At 39.7% G+C, this 22,011-nt stretch overlaps 2 protein-coding genes across 2 annotated transcripts in view; one reads left to right on the top strand and one right to left on the bottom strand.

Moving 5' to 3' along the window:
* The window catches only part of NGEF (neuronal guanine nucleotide exchange factor), a 127,447-nt gene that overhangs the window by 36,152 nt on the left and 69,284 nt on the right, over positions 1 to 22,011 (top strand). The window lies entirely within an intron of this gene.
* Positions 1 to 22,011, bottom strand: part of NEU2 (neuraminidase 2) — an 86,848-nt gene that overhangs the window by 55,397 nt on the left and 9,440 nt on the right. The window lies entirely within an intron of this gene.

The raw sequence follows: 22,011 nt of genomic DNA, 5'->3' as shown, positions 1-22,011 counted from the left end.
TAACTTTTGCATATAAAAGTTATGGTTATACTATACTGCTGTCTACTTAGTGTGCAATAGCATTATGTCTTTAAAAACATACATACTTGAATTTCAAAATACTTTATTCTTAAAAATCCTATCATCTCGCAACACAGGGTTGTCACAAACCTTCAATTTGTAAAAACAAAAAGGCAGTAAGACAAAGTATGCAAGCATATCACACCCACACCTCTTCATGTTACTAAACATTTTCCTACATAATCATTTAGTGGCTATAAAATAATCTATAGTATGATTGGATTATGATTCATTAATCATGTTCCTGTTGTTTGGATGTTTGGATATTATATAGTTGGGATTGAATTTAACAGTTTATAACTAAAAAAACCCAAATTACACAGCTTAACAGACAGGTCCACTTGGCTCTTGTGTGAAAGAAGTCTGGCAGGGTAGGACAGCAGGTCCTCACACTGTCAGTGGCTTGGGCTCCTTCTAGTGTCTCCTCTGCCATCTGTCAAGAGGGCTTCAAGAGATCCACTGGGAAATCTCTGACATTTGGGGATGGAGGGGCTGGAAAAATCTAGAGGTGAGCTGGCTGATAGCCTGCATGGGAGGTGAGAGGTGGGGCTGAGCAGGGAGTGAGAGGTGTCCACACCAAAGGCAAGGCAGAGGTGTGTTTTCCTGGAACAGAGTGTGGACCCCAAGGAAAGGAACAAGCTCTGGACCACTTTAAAAAGGACTCCACCCAAAAGACTTCTTACTGGGGCCAAGTGGACCTTGGCAGAAAGTAGCTGCTGAAATTGGAGGGGTCACGAGAGTCCACCTTGAGAACTTCACACATGCCCCCAAACTGCAGTCAGAGACCCCCAGCAAGTGGTCTTATGAGCCCCCACAAGCATTCCACTTTGAAAGCCCAAATTCCATCCTGGGGCTGTGGGGGTAGCGGGGGAGGCAGGGAGAAGACAGAGCACAAAGTAGAGGCTTCCCAGCTGTGGGAGGCCTGGATAGGGTAAAGGAGGTGGAGATTTTAAATGACTTTGAGGTGCATTTTTATACCCAGCCAAAGAGACCATTTATTTATAACCCAGAGTGACTGGAAAGCTTTGCATGTGGTCTGCCTAAGCTTTCACCCTGGTCTGGGCAGGCAGTGCCAACCTACAGAACAGGCTAAATCACGGAGTGGAGGGGAAGATGGGAGAAGAAGTTACTTGTGCTTCCTTTCATCTTGTGCTGAGGACAGAGGTCTTGGATAGCATATCTAGGTCATTCTCGGGAGCCTCACTGTGACAATTGCTTCAATTATGTTTTTTTAAAACGATTTTATTTTTCCATTGTAGTTGGTTTAGTGTTCTGTCAATGTTCTACTATACAGCAAGGTGACCCAGTCACACACACACACACACATATATATATATACATTCTTTTTCTCACATTATCATGCTCCATCACGAGTGACTAGATACAGTTCCCAGTGTTATACAGCAGGATCTCATCTCTTATCCATTCCAAAGACAATAGTCTGCAACCATTAACCCAGATTCCCAGTCCATCCCACTCGCTCCCCTCCCCCTTGGCAACCAAAAGTCTCTTCTCCAAGTCCATGAGTTTCTTTTCTGTGGAAAGGTTCATTTGTGCCACATATTAGATTCCAGATGTAAGTGATATCATATGGTATTTGTCTTTCTCTTTCTGACTTACCTCACTTAGTATGAGAGACCCCAGTTCCATCCATGTTGCTGCAAATGGCATTATTTTCTTCTTGTTTATGGCTGAGTAGTATTCCATTGTGTATATATATCACATCTTCTTAATCCATTCATCCATCAATAGACATTTAGGCTGTTTCCATGTCTTGGATATTGTGAATAGTGTTGCAATGAACATATGGGTGCATGTGTCTTTTTCAAGGAAAGTTTTGTCCGGATATTTGCCCCAGAGTGGGATTGCTGGGTCATATGGTAGTTCTATATTTAGTTTTCTGAGGTATATCCATAGTGTTTTCCATAGTGGTTGTTCCAATTTACATTCCCACAAACAATATAGGAGAGTTCCCTTTTCTCCACACCCTCTCCAGCATTTGTAATTTGTGGACTCATTAATGATGGCCATTCTGAATGTTGTGAGGTGGTACCTTATAATAGTTTTGATTTGCATTTCTCTAATAATCAGGGATGTTGAGCATTTTTTTTCATGTGTTTGTTGGCCATTGGTATATCTTCTTTGGAGAAATATATATTCAAGTATTTGCCCATTTTTCAATTGGATTGTTGGATTTTTTTGCTGTTGAGTTGTATAAATTGTATATTTTAAAGCCTTTTTCAGTTGCGTCATTTGAAACTCTTTTATCCCATTCTGTAAGTTGTCTTTTTGTGTTTTATTATGGTTTCCTTTGCTGTGCAAAAGCTTGTCAGTTTGATTAGTTCCCATTGGTTTATTTTTGCTTTTATTTCTGTTGCCTTGGGAGATCAACCTAAGAAAACATTTGTAAGGTTGATGTTAGAGAATGTTTTGCCTATGTTCTCTTCTAGGAGTTTGATAGTGTCTTTTCTTACATTTAAGTCTTTGAGCCATTTTGAGTTTATTTTGTGTATGGTATGAGGGTGTGTTCCAGTTTCATTAATTTATATGCGGCTGTCCGGTTTTCCCAGCACAACTTGCTGAAAAGACCATCTTTCTCCCATTTTATATTCTCACCTCCTTTGTCAAAGATTAACTGACCATAGATGTCTGGATTCTCTATTCTGTTCCATTGGTCTGTATGTCTGTTTTGGAACCACTACTACGCTGTCTTGATTGCTGAGGCTTTGTAATATTGCTTGAAGTATGGGAGAGTTATGCTTCCTGCTTGGTTTTTGTTCCTCAGGATTGCTTTGACAATTCTGGGTCTTTTATGGTACTATATTAAATTTTGGATTGTTTGTTCTAGTTCTATGGAAAATGTCATGAGTAATTTGATAGGGATTTATTGAATCTGTAGATTGTTTTGGGTAGTATGGTCATTTTTATGATATTAATTTTTCCAACCCAGGAGCATGGATTATCTTTCCACTTCTTTGAATCCTCTTTAATTTCCTTGATGAATGTTTTATAGTTCTCAGTATACAGGTCTTTCACCTCCTTCCTCAGGTTTATTCCCAGGTATTTAAGTTTTGGGGGTGTGATTTTAAAAGGTATTATATTTTTGTATTCCCTTTCTAATATTTCATTGTTAGTATACAGAAATGCCACCAATTCTGAATGTTAATCTTGTATCCTGCTACTTTGCTGAATTTGTTCATCTGTTTGAGCAGTTTTTGTGTGAAGTCCTTAGGGTTTTCAATATATAGTATCATGTCATCTGCATACGATAATTTTACCTCTTCTTTTCCAATTCGGATGCATTTTATTTCCTTTGATTGCTGTGGCTAGGACTTCTAATACTATGTTGAATAAAACTGGTGAGAGTAGGCATCCTTGTCCTGTTCCAGATTTTAGTGGGAAAGCTTTCAGTTTTTCTCCACTGAGTATTATATTATAATGGCTTTTATTATGTTAAAGTATGTTCCTTTATACCCACTTTCGTAAGAGTTTTTATCATGAATGGACGTTGGACTTTGTCAAATGCTTTTACTGCATCTATTGAGATGATCATGTGGATTTTGACTTTTCTTTGTTAATGTGGTGTATGAGGTTGATTGATTTGGATATGTTGAACCATCCTTGTGAACCTGGGATGAATCCCACTTGGCTGTGGTATATTATCTTTTTTTTTTTTTTTTTTTGTCTTTTGTCTTTTTTGTTGTTGCTGTTGTTGCTATTTCTTGGGCCGCTCCCACGGCATATGGAGGTTCCCAGACTAGGGGTTGAATCGGAGCTGTAGCCACCGGCCTACGCCAGAGCCACAGCAACACGGGATCCGAGCCGCGTCTGCAACCTACACCACAGCTCACGGCAACGCCAGATCCTTAACCCACTGAGCAAGGGCAGGGACCGAACCCGCAACCTCATGGTTCCTAGTCGGATTCGTTAACCACTGCGCCACGATGGGAACTCCTATATTATCTTTTTAATATGTTGTTGGATTCAGCTGGCTAAAAATTTGTTGAGAATTTTTGCATCTGTATTTATCAAAGATATTGGCCTATAGTTTTATTTTTTGGTAGTATCTTTGTCTGGTTTTGGTATTAGGGTGATGGTGGCTTCATAGAATCTTTTTGGGAGTGTTTCTTCTGCTTCAACCTTTTGGAAAAGTTTAAGAAGAATGGATATAATTTCCTCTTTGTATGTTTGGTAGAATTCACCTGTGAAACCATCTGCTCCTGGAGTTTTGTTTGTAGGGAGGGCTTTTATTACATATTCAATTTCATTTCTGGTAATCAGTCTGTTCAGTTGATCTATTTCTTCTTGATTCAGTTTTGGCAGGCTGTAAGTAGCTAGAAAGTTGTCCATTTCTTCTAGGTTGTCAAATTTGTTGGATTATAATTGTTCATGGTATTCTTTTATGGTTTTTGCATTTCTGCAGTATACATTGTGACTTCTCCTTTTTCATTTCTTATTTTGTTTATTTGGGTTTTTTCTTCTTGGTGAGTCTGGCCAGAGGTTTGTCAATTTTGTTTACTTTTTCAAAGAAAAGGCTCTTGGTTTTATTGATTTTTTCTATTGTTTTTTGGATCTCTGTTTTATTGATTTCCTCTCTGATCTTTATGATTTCCTTCCTTCTGGTGATTTTAGGTTTTGTTTATTCTTCTTTTTCTAATTCATTTAGGTGGTGGGTTAAGTTGTTGATTTGAGATTTTTCTTCTTTTTTGAGGAAAGCCTGTATTGCTATGAATTTCCCTCTGAGCACTGCTTTTGCAGCATCCCATAGATTTTGAGTGGTTTTCTCTTCATTATCATTTGTCTCAAAGTATTTTTTAATTCCCTTCTTGAGTTCCTCATTCACCCATTGGTTTTTTAGTAGCATGTTGTTTAGTCTCCATGTAGTTAGTTTTTTCCCATTTCTTTTCCTGTGGCTGATTTCTAGTTTTGTGCCATTGTGGTCAGAGAAAATACCTGAAATAACTTCTATAATCTTAAATTTGTTGAGGTTAGCTTTGTGCCCCAGTATGTGATGGTCCTTGAGAATGTTGCATGTGCACTTGAGAAGAATGTATATTCTGACTTTTTTGGATAGAATATCCTGAAAATGTCGATTAAGTCTAACTTTTCTATCAAGTCATTTAGGATCTCTGTTGCCCTATTGATTTTCTGTCTAGAGGATATGTCCATTGATGTAAGTAAAGTGTTAAAGTCTCTTATTATGATTGTATTCCCATCAATTTCTCCTTTTATGTCTGCGAGTATTTGTTGTAGGTATCTGGGTGCTCCTATATTAGGGGCATAATATATTAACAATTGTAATATCCTATTCTTGAATGGATCTTTTTACCATTAAATAGTGTCCTTCTTTGTCTTTCTTTATGGCCTTCATTTTAAAGTTTATTTTGTCTGACATGAGTATTGCAACTCCTACTTTCCTGTCTTATCCATTGTCATGAAATATCTTTTCCCATCCCCTCACTTTCAATCTTTATGTGTCCCTTGACCTAAGGTGAGTCTCTTGTAGACAGCAGATTGTAGGTTTTTGCTTTTTTATCCAATATGCCACTCTGGATCTTTTGATTGGAGTATTCAGTACATTGACATTTAAGGTAATTATTGATATATATGTATTTGTTGCCAATTTAAACCTTGTTTTCCAATTGATTCTATGTTTCTCTTTTCTTCCTTTCTTTTTTTGCTAGGATGATTTCCATTTATTTTATACTTGCATACTTTTCTTTTTAGTTTTTGTGACTTTAATGTTTGGTTTCGATTTGTGGTTGCCCTGTTTTTTAAGTATGTTAACCCCTTCCTACATCTTCTTTCTTTAGCCTAATAGTCATATAGGCTCAAGCATTACTTTAAAAAAAAAAAAAAAGTCTAGATTTTCTTACTTTCCTTCCCCACATTCTATGAAGTTCTTTTTTAACATCTTCATGTTTGTTCTTTTGCTGTTCCTGTGTTTATTGTCACTTTTACAGTAGGGTTTTTTTTTTTTTTTTGTCCCCTTTTAGATCTGTATACTAGCTTATTTAAATGATTGCTTTCCAATCATGATTTCCTCCATCCTATTTCTTTTTACTTCTTTTTTATTTAGAGAAGCCCTTTCAGTATTTCTTTTAGAATGGGTTTAATATTGCTGTACTCTTTTAGCATATGCTTGTTGGAGAAATTATTTATTTCCCCTTCTATTTCAAATAATATTCTTGCTGGAGAGTATTCTAGGCTGCAAATTTTTCCCTTTTAGAACTTTGAATATGTCTTGCCACTCCCTTCTGGCCTGTAGTGTTTCTGCAGAGAAATCAGCTGATAGCCTTATGGGGGCTCCCTTATAATTAACGCTTTGTGTTCCTCTTGCTGCCTTTAGAATCCTCTCTTTAACTTTTGTCATTTTTATTATAATATGTCTTGGTATGGGCCTGTTTGGGTTCAACTTGTTTGGGGCCCTCTGTGCTTCTTGTATCTTTGTATCTGTTTTCTTTAGATTTGGAAAGTTTTCAGACATAATTTCTTCAAATATATTTTCAATCCCCTTTTCTTTTTCTTCTCTTTCTGGAATTCCTATTATGCATAGATTGGCCTGCTTTATATTATCCCATATATCTCTTATATTGCTTTCATGTTTTTTCATTTGGTTTTCTGTCTGATGTCCTGATTGGGTGATTTCCATTAATTCTATCTTCCAAGTCATTAATTCATTCCTCTGCATAATTCATTCTGCTCTTTAGTGGCTTTAGCTCAGTTTTCATCTCTGCAAATGAATTTTTCTTGGTTCCTCCTTATATTTTCTAGTTCCTTTCTAAAGAAATCTGCATTGCTGTTGATGTCCACTCTTAATTACTTCATATTCACCCTTAATTCCTTCAGTATTTTCACTATCTCCCTTTTGAACTCCATGTCTATTAGACTGCAGAGGTCTGTTTCATTGTTTGATGCTTCAGGTGAATTCTCCTGTTCCCACCTCTGGAGTCAGAGATAACTGTGGTGGTTTACCCCCACCACCTGTAGACCACTCAAGAACCACCCTGACAGGGGTCAGACATCAGAAATAAGAGAAGCTACAACTCTATTATCTGTAAGAAGGTCACCACACCAAAAACCTATAAAAATGAAAAGACAGAGAACTATAACTCAGTTAAGGGAGAAAGAAAAAACCCCAGAAAAACAGCTAAGTGATCAGGAGATTCTTAGCCTCCAGGAAAAAAATTTTAGACTGTTGATGCTGAAGATGATGTAAGACATTGGAAATAAACTGGAAGCAAAGATGGATAACTTATAGGAAACATTGACCGAAGAGATACAAGATATAAAACTTAAACAAGAAGAGATGCAAAATACAATAACTGAAATAAAAAATTCACTAGAAGCAGCTAACAGTAGAATACAGGAGGCAGAAGAACGAATAAGCAAGGTGGAGGACAGATTAGTGGAAATTACAGATGCAGAACAGAAAAGAGAAAAAAGATTGAAAACAAATGAAGAGAGTCTCAGAGAACTCTGGGACAATGTGAAATGCACCAACATCCATATTATAGGGGTGCCAGAAGGAGAATAGAGAGAGAAGGAGACAGAAAAAATATTCAAAGAGATAATAGCCAAAAAATTCCCTAACATGGGGAAGGAATCACTCACTTAAATCCAGGAAGCACAAGTACCATATAAAATAAACCCAAGGAGGAACACCCCGAGACACATACTAATCAAACTGACCAAAATTAAAGACAAAGAGAAAATCTTGAAAGCAGCTAGGGAAAAGAAACAAATAACACACAAAGGAACCCTGATAAGGTTATCAGCAGATTTTTCAACAGAAACTCTACATGCCAGAAGGGAGTGGCATGATATACTTAACGTGATGAAAGGAAAAAACCTCCAACCAAGATGACTTTACCCAGCAAGGCTCTCCTTCAGATTTGAAGGAGAAATCAAAACCTTCACAGATAAACAAAAGCTGAGAGAATTCAGCAACACTAAACCAGCCTTACAACAAATACTAAAGGAACTTCTATAGGCAGAAAAGAACAAGAGAAGAAGGAAAGAAAAAAGAGCAGCAAAAACAAATCCAAAGTAATTAATAAAATGGCAATAAGAACATACATATCAATAATTACCTTAAATGTGAATGGACTAAACACCCCAGCCAAAAGACATGGACTGGCTGAATGGATACAAAAAACAAGACCCACATATATGCTGTCTTCAAGAAACCCACTTCACTTCTAGGGACACATAAAAATTGAAAGTGAGAGGATGGAAGAAAATATTTCATGCAAATGGGGATCAAAAGAAAGCTGGAGTAGCAATACTCATATCAGACAAAATAGACTTTAAAATGAAGAATATTTTAAGGGACAAAGAAGGACATTACATAATGATCACAGGATCAATTTAAGAAGATGATAGAACAATTTTAAATATCTACGCACCCAACACAGGTTCACCACAATATATAAGGCAACTGCTAACAACCTTAAAAAGAGAAATTGACAATAACATGATAATAGTGGGGGACTTTAACACCCCACTTACAGCAATGGACAAAGCAGCCAGACAGAAAATCAATAAGGAAACACAGGCCCTGAATGAAGCATTAAGCCAGATCGACTTAATAGATATTTATAGGACATTCCATCCAAAAGCAACAGAATACACATTCTTCTCAAGTGCACATGGAACATTCTCGAAGATTGATCATATCCTGGGCTACAAATCCAACCTCGGTAACTTTAAGAAAATTGAAATCATATCAAGCATCTTTTCCAACCACAACGCCATATGACTGGAAATCAACAACAAGAAAAAAAACTGCAAAAAACACAAACACGTGGAGACTCAACAACATGCTACTAAACAACCAATGGATCACTGAAGAAATCAAAGAGGAAATTAAAAAATACCTAGCAGCAAATGACAACAAAGATATGACACTCCAAAACCTATGGGATGCAGCAAAAGCCGTTCTAAGAGGAAAGTTTGTGGCAATACAAGCCCACCTCAGGAAACAAGAAAAACCTCAAATAAACAAGCTAACTTTACATCTAAAGCAGCTCGAGAGAGAAGAACAGACAAGACCTAAAGTTAGTGGAAGAAAAGAAATCATAAAGATCAGAGCAGAAATCAATGAAATAGAAATGGAGAAAACCATAGAAAAGATCAATGAAACAAAAAGATGGTTCTTTGAAAAGATCAACAAAATTGATAAACACTTAGCCAGACTTACAAGCAAAAAAGAGAGAGGACTCAAATCAATAAAATTAGAAATGAAAAAGGAGAAGTAACAATGGACATCACAGAAATACAAAGGATCATGAGAGACTGCTACCAGCAACTATATGCCAATAAAACGGAAAACCTAGAAGAAATGGACAAATTCTTAGAAAAATATGATCGTCCAAGACTAGACCAAGATGAAATAGAAAAGATGAATGGACCAATCACAAGAACTGAAATTGAAAAAAAAAAAAAAAGAGGAAAAAAAAAAAAAAGAACCACCCTATCTCGCTTAGCACATGCAGGAGGTGCTGCACAGGCTGCTCCTATTTGCAGGGTCCTGGGAAATTACAGTGATCCAGCATGTGGGCACTGCCTGGAGCATTGTCAGCAGCAGCAGCAGGGCAGGTGTGTTCCCATGAGAGTGAGAGCAACAATGGGTAGTGCTCAGTTGCATTGCCCTCTTTTTTGCCAACCTCTGAGGTGACTGGGGCCACAGGTGGAGCCTGTTCGCAGACCCCTAGTGGTGGCAGGCCATGCCTCTCCCTGGTTTATGAGATGACTTCTGTGCTTTGTCCCCAGTGCCTATAGATCTCACAAGAAGCACCATGTCATGCTTAGCCCCCTGCTGCCCTTAGCCCACAAAAGAGCTGCCCTGCCACTGGTAGCCCACACAAGAAGCACCGGTCTCCTATAGCCCAAGCAAGTAGCCTCTCTCCTGTACCAAAGGTGCCCCATCCTCTGAGAGCCCAAGCGTGTGCAGGGAGATTCTATGGCAGTCCACCTCTCCTCCTCTCAACCTCCCCACAATGAATGATGCCCTGCTTCTCCTGCAGGCCCAGACCTCCTCCTGGGTTCCCTCGGCTGTTGTGTTCCACTCCTCAGCCCGTGGCACACCGCTCCCTAGCCCCTCAGGCTGTCCCCACACAGCCAACTCTAGTCCTTTCCCGGGAACTGACTTCTGGAGCCTGAGTCTCAGCGCCCAGCCCCCCCACCCCCACCCCGGAGCATCTCAGGCTGTGCCATCCTGGGAGATGGTGCAGACAATCTGTGCAGCTTTCACTCTGCTTTGCCCTCCTCGGTCCAGCTGCTGCACTTTGAGGTCCCTCTACCTCGGATGATCTCCCTGTCAGTGAGACGGCTTCCTAGGGTGTGGGTTCCTTTCCTATTTCACAGCTCCCTCTTGGGAATTAGTCCCATCCCGATTCCTTTTCTCTCTCTTTTGTTCTTTTTTCTTTTGTTCTACCCAGTTACGTCAAGGGTTTCTTGCCCTTTATGGAGGTTTAGGTTCATATGTCAGTGGTCACGAGATGTTCTGTGTGAATCATTCTACATATAGATGTGTTTTTTGATGTATTTGTGGAAGAAAGTGAGTGCCATGTCTTACTTCTCCACTATCTTGATCCTCCTCTCAATTCTAAGCTGGATTTCTATGGCCAGTAAGTCACAATGGACTTGCTACAGAAAAGGTTTCTAGACAAAAACCTCCTGATGGGCTGTCAGGGTCCCATAGATTTGAGTTACTGCTTTTATTGGTAAAATCCAAAATATGAGTTTCTCCTGGGAAACTTTACTAGTTGACCGTAACAAGCCACTGCGTCAGTGTGTGGTGTGAGATGTCTTGGGTACCATTAGCATGCGCTGTCCATGCTCTTCGGCTCACTCCTCACTTCACCAGCACCCGGGCATTCAGGAGTACACAACTTTATTTGCATAAAGTAATTTCATCCCTGCTCCTGCCCGTATCTCCATGTCCCTGCCTTCGTATACTGGCTCCCTCGTGTAAAGTGCCATGCTTGACTCTGAGCATCTCTTGTTCACTTTCCATGGTCACTTTTCCAATGGCATTAGCCATCCATTCCTGCTGAAGTCTCCTTTGCTCTAAGCCAGGAAACTAATCCTCTGCCTCCTTGCTGATTTGTGCATGTAAATGCAAGCTTCACAATCTAAATTTAACAAAGGAAAAAAAAAAAGGAAAAGAACCCAGTATTGTACAAAGACTGGAAGCAGTGAAAGACAAGAGTAGTATCTCATGCTTCTTGGCCCCAAATATTTTATCCTTCCTTCTTATCATTGTCATATAGTAAGTGGTTTCATAAAGGCAATTTTAATAGTACTCATTAAAGGAAATTTTACAACAAAATGTACAAATCTTTGGTATACAGCTTGATGAATGTATGAGTCAGCTTGTGCTGCCATAAAAAAATATCATTGACTGAGTGATTAAACAACAGAAAATTCTCACAGTTCTGGAGGCTAGAAATCCTAGATCAGGATGCCAGCATGGTCAGGTTCTGGGAGGGCTCTCTTCCTAGCTTTCAGGCAGCCACCTTCTTGCTGTGTTCACACACCGTGGAGAGAGAAAGTAAGCACTGGGCTTTCCCTCTTTGTGGGGGTCCCACCCTCATAACCTCACTTAAATCTAATTACCTCCCAAAGACCTCATCTCAAAATACCATCACATTGGGGGCTAGGGCTTCAACATATGAACTTGGGGTGATGCGGGTATAGTTCAGTCCGTAGCAATGAATGTTTACATACACATACACCCACTTGACCATCAACTAGACCAAGATCTAGTACATTAGATCTTAGCCATGAAGCTAAGACCCTTTTCCTGTTAATACCCATCCCTCTCAGAGAGAGCCACCTTCTGATTTCTAGCACCATTAGATTAATTTTGTTGGCTCTTGAACTTCATAAAAATGAGATCACACAGTGTGTCATCTCTGGTGTCTCTTACTTTGCTCAACAAAATGTTTGAGATTCATCAATGTGTGTGTATCAGATTGTTCTTTTTATCTGCTTTCCTTTTGGGGGGGTCACACCTGCAGCACATGGAAGTTCCCAGGCTAGGTGTTGAACTGGAGCTGCAGGTGCTGGCTTAAGCCACAGCCACAGCAATGCTAGATCTGAGCTGCATCTGCAACCTACACCGCAGCCTGTCGCAGCACTGGATCCTTAACCCACTGACCAAATCTACATCCTCATGGATACTAGCTGGGTTCTTAAGCCACTGAGCCACAATGGGAATTCCCAGATTTTTTTTTTAGTGCTGAAAAGTGTTACCACAACTTGCTTATCCATCCCTTTGTTGAGTATTTGGATTGTTTCTAGTTTTCAACTATTATCAAGTTGCTATGAATGTTCTTCAACAAGTCTTTTTGTGGATGTACGCACTCATTTCTCCAGGGTATGTACCCAGGAGTGGAAGTATTGGGTCTTAGGATAGGTCTTCTTTAACATTGTTAGAAAAAGCCAAATAATTTCTCAAAATGATTGACTATTTTACACTCTTATCAGCAAGACATGGAAGTTCCAGGTGCTCTAGATCCTCACCGATGCTTGGCAGTCTTTGTAACTGTATCCATTCTAATTTATTGTGGTTTCTCACTGTGATTTTAACTTGTATATCCCTGATGACTCATGATGTTGAGTAACTTTTCATACGTTTATTGGCCATTCCTATATCTTCCGTGAAGTTCTTGCTCAAGTCTTTTGACCATTTTTTTAAATTTGTAGGATTCTTTATATATTTTGACTAGAAGTCCTTGGTCTGATAAATGTATGGCAAATATGTTCTACCTGTCTGTGGGTTGTCTTTTACTTTTCTTGTCTTTTAAGAAGCAGAAGTTTATTTTGATGAAGACTAACTTAATTTTTTCTTCTATTGTTTGTCTTTTTCTATTCTAAGAAAGATCTGTCTATTTCAAAGTTAAAGATATTCTTCTATGTTTTTCTTATGACCATGTTATACTTTTAGCATTCACACTTAGGTCTATAGTCCATATGGATATCCAGTTGCTCTGGTATAATTTATTAAAAAGAGCTGTTTCCTCCAGTGAACTTGGTGTTGGTTTGGTTTTGACTTTATTTTTCCAAAAATCCACTGACTGCAGACACATGGGTCTTTTCTGGACTCTTACTCTTTTCATTGATCTAATTGTCTTTCCTTATGCCGTTATTATACTGTCTTAAATACAGTAGCTTTATGCTAAGTCTTAAAATCTGGTAACATAAACCCTCCCACTTTGTTCTTTTTTAAAGATTGCTTGGCTATATTAAGTCCTTTGCATTTCCATGTAAATTTTAGAATCAGTTTGTCAATTTATATTCCAAAAAAAGATCTGCTAGAATTTTGGTTAAAATAGCATTGCCTCTATAGATTAATTTGGAGATAATTAACAATTGAAGATTGAACACTTTACGGTGCCAATCTATGGACTTGTTGTAATTTTCCATTTATCTAGATATTTTTCTTTTCTTTTTAGGGCCACATCTGTGGCATATGGAAGTTCCAAGGCTAGGGGTTAAATCAGACCTTCAGCTGCCTACTCCACAGCCAGAGAAATGCCAGATCCAAGACATGTCTGCAACCTACACCACAGCTTACAGCAATGCCTTAACCCACTGAGTGGGGCCAGGGATTGAACCTGTATCCTCGTGGATACTGGTCAGGTTCATAACCCACTGAGCCACAGCAGGAACTCAATAGATATTTCTTAAATTAATCCAAAATGATTTTATAATTTTTAGGATAGAAGATTTACACATACTTCAGTTATGATTTATTCTTGTGCATTGGTTTTGATCCTTTTTTAAATGCCAGTGTTTTGTAATTTCATTTTTCAGGTGTTTATTGGTAGTATGCATAAACACAGTTTTTGCATGTCCATCCAGTATCCCATGACCCTGATAGGCTCACTTGCTAGTTCTGCTTATATACTCCTTTGGATTCTCTCTGCACACAATCCTGCCATCTATGAATAAAGATAGTTTAGTTCTTTCTTTCTAATTGTTATGCCTTCTATTTGTCTTTTCTTGTCTTATTGCTTTGGTGAGGACTTCCATTATGCTATTTAGTGGTGAGAATAGGAATTCTTGTCTCAATCCCTGGTCTCAGTTGCTTTGCTTGCAAAGATAAGAGCCTACTCAGATTTATTCAAGTAAAAGGGACATATTATAAGGATGATGGCAGCCCAAAGAGGCCAAGCATAAATGATGAAGCCCAAATTTACAGGAAGGGAAAAGACATCAGGAGCACTACTGCCTCCTCTTCTCAGGGGCCATAGGGCCCACTCCTTACTGCTCTCTGTGGACTCCTCTATTCTCCTGTTCTCTCCTCAGACTAGCTTCTTCTCTGCTTGTCACCTTGCACTTGATCCAAAATGGCAGCTATAGCCAGTATGATCTTTCAGCTTGACTCTCCATAGCCAACAGGGACTTTTTTGTCTCAGAATTTCTGAGGAAAAGAATCTGATTGGCCACCCTTAAAGTCAGGTGTTTAGCTCTGAGCCAATCAGCTAAAAGAACAGGAGGCAGAGGAAGCTGTGTTGGGGAGAATCTTTGAGAAGTATGCGAAGGACAGCCAGGCACCCAAAACATATCTCATGTGGTTAGAGTCTGGACCCCACACAAGAGAACACCAAAGGTGCTTGGTTGAGGTGAAAAGCAGCTGAATGGAAGTGAGAGCAGCAGGGGCTGAAGGTGAGGTTAGAGGAGTAAGGTCTTCTGAGATCCAAGTGACCCAGGAACCAGTCCTCCATTTGCTAGAATTTTGGGTGGGGCTGATATGAAGCATGTGAAGCTCTTCTTGGTGGTCATTACCCGTCCTCAGAGGTTTTAGAATTGGCTGCTGCTCACCCAAAGCCTCTTCCACATGCCCACGAGCAGGGGCGTTATGGTGCTGCTGGGCAGTGCAGCAGGAGGAGAATGCAATTACTATAGGCAGATGTGCTAGAAAAAGGAGTACAGAAAGGGAACTCGTGGCTACTGAGTTCCTACACATGCATTCTCTCTTCGAATTCTCTTATGTTATTCCCTTTTCCCAGATTAGAAAACTAAGACTCAACAAAATTAGTAACTAGCCTGAGGTTACATAACCATAAGCCCAGAGCCATGATCTCCCACCCTGAAGGCTGTACCAATGGAGGCACTGCCTAGGTAAACTTGGCTTTGAGAAGGAGAGGGTTCCTGTTAACCTACCCAGAGGGGGCAAAGCCACAGAGGCACCCCCAATCCAACACCAGATCTTGGGGGTCTTCTCAGGTCAAGGTGTTGTAAGTTGGGTCTTTACTTATGCAATGTCCCAGAAGTCATTTCATATCATAAAAGTGCCAAGTTGCTAAAAAAATACACACACACACACACACATACATACATATGAGAAAAGAACAGAAAGTCAAACATGTGCCTTTATGAATTGACATTTCTATATAAAATTAAACTGCATTATAAAATTTCACATGGGGCAATTTTACTGCATAAACTGAACAGACTGGTGCTTCTTAAAATATTTGTCTACTGACCTTCCAACTGAAAATATCTTGTCTTTTCCTTGCAACGCCCTGAGGGAACTGCAGAAGTTCCTCATTGTTCCAAGGAGGGTCAGCCTGCATTAAACATTAAAGTCACCCCAAGGCTGACCCTCAAGGTGCAGCCAGGTGCAACCTCATAAGTGTTAACCAACTGGCTGCTCTAGTTGGTCCATCCAGACCATCCTAATTATTAAATATTGTGAATATTATCCCTGGATCCAGCTCCAAAGTGTCATTGCCATGAAATCCAACACTGGCATCAAACACTCATGCATGACACTGTGAGTCTTTGAATGTTGATATGGGGCAAGGACCAGGTTCCATACGGGAACCTGTACCTGTTTCCATGGAAACATACAAGTTCCATGTATTACAACCCCAGGGGAAGCTTTTCAGATGCTCACAAATGCTAGTTTGGGTTGTCACTAGGAGAGTCTCACAGTCTTTACAATCTATAAACACAAGAAACAAATGTTGAGTCACTGCAGATGGGGGGCTGCCTCTTTTTTCCAAGGAAGCTGTTTTCAGGTTTTGCTGTTCGTCAGTCATTTGGGGCAATACAGGAGCTGAAGAAATTAGAGCCTGACGCTAATCAGCCTCTAGACCTACCGATTTATAAGAAACACAGGAGAGAGCAAAACGAGAAAAACCACACAGCACGGTCGCAATCAGCGAGATCCAGGCAGGATGGATGATCCAATTTCTCAATGAAGTACAAGGGAAAACAAGAGAGATAGCGATTCAAAGGGACTCGAGCAACATCCACCAACTGCACTGTGTAGACCTTATTACTTGAATCTTGTTTCAAACAAACACTGCTTCCCTTTTCTGGGAGGGAAAGTTTCAGAGACAATGAGGGAAATTTGAACATGGATCTGATATTTGATGATATTAAGAAGTTGTGAATTTTTCTTAAGGCATGATAAAGGTAGTATGGCTATTTTTAAAGTCCTTTTCTTTTAGAGACATTCTGAAGCATTTTGGATGAAATCATAGGATGTCTGGAATTTGCTTCCAAATAATCCAGGCCCAGGAAGGCGTAGGCAGGAGCAGAAATGGGAGAAGATAAGCCATGAGTCTCTGTTAAAGCTGGTGTTAAGTGTTGGGGGAGTTCACTATACTTGTCTGTCTATTTCAGCATATAGTTGAAGTTTTTCCATAATAGAAAGCTCACTTTTCATTATATTTTTTGAAAGCTAATTTTTTAAAAAATAAACTGGCAGGAGTGGAAGAGACCCTTCAGCCCCTGCCCATCCCCCCGCCTGTGTCCCCTCCTCCAGGGGGTTGGGCAGCATCATCAGCTCCCAGCACTGATCATGGTGGCCTAGTGGACATTGACTGTACGCTCCTTTAAGGCAGGACCATGCCAAGTTTTGTTTCCCCCGGGCACCTGCCCTAAGTCTGACCCACCAGGAGCACTTAACATTGGCAGAGGCAAGGAGGCTCCCTGGGCAGAGGTTACAGCCTGGGAACTTGAAGAGGGCCTGAAGGCACACTCGTAAAGTCTCATCCAGTCATGGCCCAGGACTGTGCAGATCAAGCTCTCCCAAAGCTGAGTCACAACATCACCGGGACAGGTAAATACTCCCTGCCGCCCCGGCGGAAACACAGCGGCTCTAACGCAGAGGAGGTTTCCTGCCCAGCTGCCTCGTGGAGGTAAATCACTTTCCCAGCTCCCCCAGAAAGAGAGGAGACCCAGTGCCCTCAGCAAGAAAAAATGCAAATGCCCTAAACTGCCTCTCCTGGGCCCTGGCTGAGCCCTGGGAGTGCCCGCTCCGTGTGGGCAGCGTGAACAAAGGACACAGAGGTACCCAGAAGACCTCAGGCCACTGGGACATGGTGACTGAAGAGGCTTAGATTTTCTATCTCTGAAATCGTTTCTATTCTTACCCTGTCTCAGAACAAATATAACTGTGACTTATGTTTCACAGTTTATGCAGCTAATTTCATATACTTTTGACAGCTCTATCTTATTTTCAGCAGTTCTAAACTTTTCTTCCCTTTGGGAAGTTGAAAGGGTATATCCCCCACTTCCCCACTTGGCCACCCCCCACCCCAACAGGGCAAGTGGCTCTTTCAGGGGGACCTTGAGATGAACCTGGCCCCCAACTCTACCTCCTCCTGACTGGCCCAGAGGGGACCAGACAGAGGCTCAGGAACCTGCAAACAACTCAGATTTTAAGGGGTTAAATGGACAGTCCTCCACACTTGCTAACTCTTTTAACAATAAGTAATAATGATAGGTATTGGGCTGGGCGTGATGCAAAGGTTTTATCTACATAATTGTATCTTTGTATTTTAAACTGTGGACATCTTCTTACTTGTTAAATTGTCCTTTGAGGTTTACTTTGATTATTCTAGTTTACCTATCTTCTTTTTTTAATTACTCAAGACTTTATTACATTTGTAGTTGTACAATGATCATCACAGTCCAGTTTTATAGGATTTCCATCCCAAACCCCCAGCACATCCCCCCCCCGCCCCCAAACTGTCTCCTTTGGAGACCATAAGTTTTTCAAAGTCTGTGAGTCAGTATCTGTTCTGCAAAGAAGTTCATTGTGTCCTTTTTTCAGATTCCACATGTAAGTGATAGCATTTGATGTTGGTGTCTCATTGTCTGACTGACTTCACTCAGCATGATAATTTCTAGGTCCATCCATGTTGCTAAAAATGGTGGTATTTCATTCCTTTTAATGGCTGAGTAATATTCTATTGTGTATATGGACCACATCTTCTTGATCCACTCCTCTGTCGATGGACCTTTAGGTTGTTTCCATGTCTTGGCTATTGCAAATAATGCTGCAGTGAACATCAGAGTACATGTGCCTTTGCAAGTCATGGTTTTCTATGGATAGATGCCCAGGAGTGGGATTGCTGGGTCAAATGGTGGTTCTATTTTTAGTTTTCTGAGGAATCTCCATACTGTTTTCCACAGTGGTTGCACCAATTTACATTCCCACCAACAGTGTAATAGGGTTCCTTTTTCTCCACACCCTCTCCAGCACTTATTGTTTGTAGACTTTTTGACGATGGCCATTCTGGCTGGTATAAGGTGGTACCTCATAATAGTTTTGATTTGCATTTCTCTAATAATGAGTGATGTTGAACATCTTTTCATGTGTTTTTTAGGCCATCTACATGTCTTCTTTGGAGAACTGTCTGTTTAGATCTTCTGCCCATTTTTTGATGGGGTTGTTTGTTTTTTTTGGTATTGAGCAGTAGAAGGTGTTTATAAATTTTGGAGATTAATCCCAATTGATTTGTCGGTTGATTCATTTGCAAATATTTTCTCCCATTCGGTGGGTTGTCTTTTTGTTTTGTTTAGGGTTTCCTTTGCTGTGCAGAAGCATTTAAGTTTCATTAAGTCCCATTTGTTTAGTTTTGTTTTTACTGTCATTACTCTAAGAGGTGGATCTGAGAATATCTTGCTGTCGTTTATGTCAGTGTTTGGACTATGTTTTCCTCTAAGAGTTTTATAGTATCTGGTCTTCTGTCTAGGTCTTTAATCCATTTGGAGTTTATTTTTGTGTATGGTGTTAGGGAGTGTTCTAATTTCATTCTTTTCCATGTGGCTGTCCAGTTTTCCCAGCACCACCTTTTGAACAGGCTGTCTTTTCTCCATTGTATATTCTTGCCTCCTTTGTCATGGATTAGTTGGCTGTAGGTGCATGGGTTTAACTCTAGGATTTCTATCCTGTTCCACTAACCTCTATTTCTGTCAGTGCCAGTAACATACAGTTTTGATGACTGTTGCTTTGTAGTATAGTCTGAGGTCCAGGAGCCTGATTCCTCCAGCTCCATTTTTCTTTTTCAGGATGTCTTTGGCTATTTGGGGTCTTTTGTGCTTCCAAACAAACTTTATTTTGTTCTAGTTCTGTGAAAAATGCCCTTGGTAATTTGATAGGGATTGCACTGAATCTGTAGATTGCCTTAGGTAATATAGTCATTTTGATAATATTGACTCTTCCAATCCAAGAGCATGGTATGTCTTTCCATCTGTTTGTGTCATCTTTGATTTCTTTCATCAATGTCTTATAGTTTTCAGAGTACAGGTCTTTTGTCTCTTTAGGTAGGTTTACTCCTAGGTATTTCATTCTTTTGGATGTGATGGTAAACGGGATTACTTCCCTAACTTCTCTTTATGATCTTTCATTGTTAGTATGTAGAAATGCTGTTGATTTCTGTGTATTAATTTTGTATCCTGTGAATTTCCCAAATTAATTGATGAGCTCTAACAGTTTTCTGGTAGAGTCTTTAGGATACTCTAGGTGTAGTATCATGTCATCTGCAAATAGTGATAGTTTTACTTCTTCCTTTCCAATTTGGATTCCTTTTATCTCTTTTACTTCTCTGATTGCAGTGGCTAGGACTTCCAAAACTATGTTGAATAGTAGTGGCAAGAGCAGACATCCTTATCTTGTTCCTGATCTCAGAGGGAATTCGTTCAGCTTTTCATCATTAAGACTGATGTTAGCTGTGGGTTTGTCATATATGGCCTTTATCATGTTGAGGTAGGTTCCCTCTATACCCACTTTCTGAAGGGTTTTTATCAGAAATGGGTGTTGGATTTTGTCAAAGGCTTTTTCTACACCAGTTGAGAGGATCATTCAGTTTGTTAATGTGGGTATCACACTGATTGATTTGTGGATATTGAAGAATCCTCACATCCCCAGGATAAATCCCACTTGGTCATGATGTACAATCCTTTTAATGTATTGTTGGATTCAGTTTGCTAGTATTTTGTTGAGGATTTTTGCATCTAGGTTCATCAGTGAAATTGGCCTGTAGTTTTCTTTTTTTGTGTGTTATCTTTGTCTGGTTTTGGTATTAGGGTGATTGTGGCCTCATAGAATGAGTTTGGGAGTATCCCTTCCTCTGCTATCTTTTGCAATAGTTTCAGAAGGATAGGTGTTAGCTCTTCTCTAAATGTTTGATGGAATTCGCCTGTGAAGCCATCTGGTCCTGGACTTTTGTTTTTGGAGGTTTTTAAATCACAATTTCAGTACTTGTGATTGGTCCATTCATCTTTTCTATTTCATCTTGGTCTAGTCTTGGAAGATTGTGCTTTTCTAAGAATTTGTCCATTTCTTCTAGGTTTTCCGTTTTATTGGCATGTAGTTGCATGTAGCAGTCTCTTATGATCCTTTGTATTTCTGTGATGTCCATTCTGACTTCTCCTTTTCATTTCTAATTTTTTGATTTGAGTCCTCTCAAAATAAGTCTGGCTAAGGGTTTATCAATTTTGTTGATCTTCTCAAAGAACCAGCTTTTCGTTTCGGTGATCTTTTCTATGGTTTTCTTTGTTTCTATTTCATTGATTTCTCCTCTGATCTTTATGATTTCTTTCCTTCTACTAACTTTAGGTCTTGTCTGTTCTCTCTCTAGCTGCTTTAGATGTAAAGTTAGCTTGTTTATTTGAGGTTTTTCTTGTTTCCTGAGGTGGGCTTGTATTGCCATAAACTTTCCTCTTAGAACGGCTTTTGCTGCATCCCATAGGTTTTGGAGTGTCATATCTTTGTTGTCATTTGCTGCTAGGTATTTTTTAATTTCCTCTTTGATTTCTTCAGTGATCCATTGGTTGTTTAGTAGCATGTTGTTGAGTCTCCACGTGTTTGTGTTTTTTGCAGTTTTTTTCTTGTTGTTGATTTCCAGTCACATGGCGTTGTGGTTGGAAAAGATGCTTGATATGATTTCAATTTTCTTAAAGTTACCAAGGTTTGATTTGTAGCCAAGGATGTGATCAGTCTTAGAAAATGTTCCATGTGCATTTGAGCAGAATGTATCTTCTATTGCTTTTGGATGAAATGTCCTATAAATATCTATTAAGTCCATCTGGTTTAATGCTTCATTCAGGGCCTATGTTTCCTTATTGATTTTCTTTCTGGATGGTCTGTCCATTGCTGTAAGTGGGGTGTTAAAGTCCCCCACTATTATTATGTTATTGCCAATTTGTCCTTTTAAGGTTGTTAGCAGTTGCCTTATATATTGTGGTGAACCTATGTTGGGTGCATAGATATTAAAAATATCTTCTTGGATTGATCCTCTGATCATTAGGTAGTGACCTTCCTTGTCCCTTAAAATATTCTTCATTTTTTTTTTTGTCTTTTTGCCTTTTCTAGGGCCACTCCTGCGGCATATGGAGGTTCCCAGGCTAGGGGTCGAATCGGAGCTGTAGCCACCGGCCTACACCAGAGCCACAGCAACACGAGATCTGCGACTTACACCACAGCTCATGGCAACGCCAGATCGTTAACCCACTGAGCAAGGCCAGGGATCGAACCCGAAACCTCACGGTTCCTAGTCGGATTTATTAACCACTGCGCCACGAAGGGAACTCCAAAATATTCGTTTTAAAGTCTATTTTGTCTGATATGAATATTGCTACTCCAGCTTTCTTTTGATTCCCATTTACGTGGAATATTATCTTCCATCCTCTCACTTT

This window comes from Sus scrofa, chromosome 15 (assembly GCF_000003025.6).
Source record: "Sus scrofa isolate TJ Tabasco breed Duroc chromosome 15, Sscrofa11.1, whole genome shotgun sequence".
Taxonomy (NCBI): domain Eukaryota; kingdom Metazoa; phylum Chordata; class Mammalia; order Artiodactyla; family Suidae; genus Sus; species Sus scrofa.
The sequence above is the reverse complement of the archived record's forward strand: the minus strand, read 5'-3'. Positions and strand labels throughout refer to the sequence as shown.